The following is a 3,203-nucleotide window of genomic DNA, read 5'->3' as shown; positions in this document are numbered from 1 at the left end:
ATTGCTCTTTTCTTTATCAAGACTGTTCTTTTTTTTATGAATCCACTATAATGCCTTCTGGATTTGTAGCTCATTCGTTAGGTGAGAGTTTGGTGTAGGATAATTATCCATTCGTTTTCCTTCATCGTCCTCAGTTAAATATTGTGACGATCCCTTCCTTATTCTCTTATTTAAGCCATAACCAAATATTCTTCAAACCCTATGAATGAGATATAGTTGTCCAATGCAATTTCTGTAGTTTGGTGAGTTTTGAATTGAGAAGACATATCAATGTGAACTTTTCTTGGCTGAAATGTGTCAATCTAATAACTATCGCATTACCAATTTCCAATGAGAGTGGCTTTTTAGTACCCGGGTGTCTAGGCACCCTCTTATCACCACCATCTTCAGCTCCTAGAGACCTGCACCACATCCTGTAGTATGTATTTGATTAGCAGGTCTATCATGACAATTTGAAACGAATCTTTGCCTAGCCTCGCACTGTTCATCTTAGCCGATTCCACGAGTGAAAAGATAAAGAGACTTTTGAGTTGACATGTCAAACAATGGAGACGTTGAAGGCTCACCATACTCACCTCGGTGGCTAACGCTGAAGGAGCAAGGTAATATATTGATATGTTATCTGACGCTGATGTGAAAGCCCTAGGGGCCCCGCATTGATCTGACTAGTCTAAGAAACACATTGCAGGATGTGATCCGAACGATACGCGCATGCACCACGCTGCATGCACCTTTCAAGTTTGGCCCACATGGCCTCTTGCCAGGCCTAGCAGGTGCTATCCCTTCACCTCCTGCCAAACCTACTCTGCCTGCTACAGCCTAGGACGGGACCTGTTTTTCCCTGTTAATTAACTTGCCACCGCTAAAAGCCTGCTACTGGCTGGGCCACAACACGAATCTCAAAATCGCTGGACGCACAAGATAATGGGGTGTCGGGACTCCCGGGTGCTATCCCACCTTTTCGATTTCCAATTATTTTCATATCTCTCTAAATTGTTGTAGAATTTCCCGCCGCAACGCGCGGGGCATCCTCTAATTACATAATTAATCATAGTGTACGAAATACTAAGACCTCATCAGATGGAAAACAATGGATCCATGCGTTATATGTTTAGCGGCTAACTCTTACTCAATGTTTCAGGAGAAGGCATGCCGAAATATTCATTATCACCAGTGGGATTGATGTAGTGATCTAGGAAGAAGTCGCTGATAAATCTCCGAACCATCAACAATTCACCAGCCGTGAGCGGTTCAGGGGTCCTCGGTTTTAAGATGAGTTGCAGTATTTTTAAGATCAGAATGTGCCATATGAGTGGAGTAGAAGATATTAATTAAGATAGACTTACTGGTACTAATTCGCGAGGATCGTCACAACTATCAGCAGATTTGCAGATGAAGATCATGTGTCTGCAAACATAGTATCCGCAAAGGTTGGTCCCTGCTTCTTGCTGAGGACACTGAATTTTTTTGTACATAATTAGTCATGTATTTGTCCTGTTAGGAACAACCTAACCGGTGTTAGATGTATTATTTTTTCTTTGGACAAAATAGAAAGAGGTTTATTTAGAAGCTTGAACATTTGACTAGCGTAAGGAAAGGTATTTGCAGACTGTTGGATAAAGTTTTTGAAAATAACGGATTTCGGTGTGTTACCGGAGAAACGATCTCGTGCTGCAGAGGTAGTTCCCTCTTGAACAGGTTCCCTGGTTTAGTTTTCCACAACGCGAGCACACTGCAAATGATGATGAATTTTGACAACATCAATTATTAAACCAGATATGAATGCAAATAATTTCAACATCATAGAATTCAATACCTATTCATGAATTGCTGAAGATGCGTCACATCCTGAGCGTTTGTTGACTCTCTGAGAGAATCGATGTAGTAAACTGTGTTCTTGTTTGGAACAATGAATACCAATATCCAGTGATCGCTACATATTAAGAAAGCCATGAACTTACGAATTATGTCCAAATCTGAAAGACAATAAGTGTATATGTGGTTGTTTACTTGACTTACCGTTCAAGATATGGCCAGAGAAATGATTCTGCATGGGACGTGTTTTCGAAGAGACGGACGACCGTGTTAATGGCCCAGTCCCGTAGGTCCTTACCATGTATTGTTGTGCCATTTGCTAATTCAGGATCTATGAAATACACACCCTCCCTTTTTCTTCTCTACGCGTTCAATCCCCTGAGAGGAATAAAATGCAGTTAGCTCTTTATCATTTACAACGTTGTATGGGGAAGTTGTTCAGAGTTTGTTAAGTACTTACAAAATCAGGCATCTAACAAGAGTGGCATCGAGCACGTTGAAGTTAAAGAAGAGATGTAAGTCCTCGAAACTCACATTGATGGAACCAACATCATGTTGGAAATGATCTCTATTGTAGTGGACTAGCAAACCATGAAGACCTGCTGACATTTGATCCATGCAATATTCATGTAACTCGCGGCAACTGGAGCTGCACTCATCAAAGTATTCGCCAACAAGAAATGGCTTGGCATGGACGTAATTCCGTGCTTCAAGTACGTATGCTTTACTTTTAGCAAGCAACAAACGTACTTCTTCATCATTCATGGCGTCAGAAATAATATTACTCCCTGATTCGAACAAGCTGCTGTTAATTTGGTTCTGGGCGATGAGTGCTTTAAGTAAGAGGCAATCGTTCTCTTTCCTCTTCACTCTCCCGCCGCGCTTCCTCGTGGTCGTGGGTGTAGCCTTTTTGGCCACTTCCTTCTTGGTACTTGAAGCATTTCTGGCAGAACGCCTGATTGCCTGCAAGGTAGACTGCCGAGCAGATAGTGAAGCTTGGACGAACTGCTTAGCAGACGATTTATCTATGCCAGACCACTGAGCTGGCGGCGCTACTGTGACCGACTGCTAGGCTTTAGGTGCAGAGGCATCGGACTGCTGACCATGCGTTGAAACTATGTCAGTTTTCTGCGCAGGTGGTGCCAACTTGTCGGTGTGCTGAGGAGGCCGTGCCAACGCGTTGGTTTGCTGAGCAGGAAGTGCTGACGCATTGGTATGCTGATCACGCGACTGCGGACCGATGGACTGACGAGCAGTCGGTTCTGGACCCACAGACTGCTTAGCAGGCGGTTCCGAAGCATCAGACTGCTTAGCAGTCTGTTCCACCAGGTTGGTCTGCTGAGCATAGACTGTAGCTGGGTCTCCCTCCGCTGCTTCAGCGGCCGGCA

Source organism: Triticum aestivum, chromosome 6D, assembly GCF_018294505.1.
Source record: "Triticum aestivum cultivar Chinese Spring chromosome 6D, IWGSC CS RefSeq v2.1, whole genome shotgun sequence".
NCBI classification, from domain to species: domain Eukaryota; kingdom Viridiplantae; phylum Streptophyta; class Magnoliopsida; order Poales; family Poaceae; genus Triticum; species Triticum aestivum.
The sequence above is the reverse complement of the archived record's forward strand: the minus strand, read 5'-3'. Positions refer to the sequence as shown.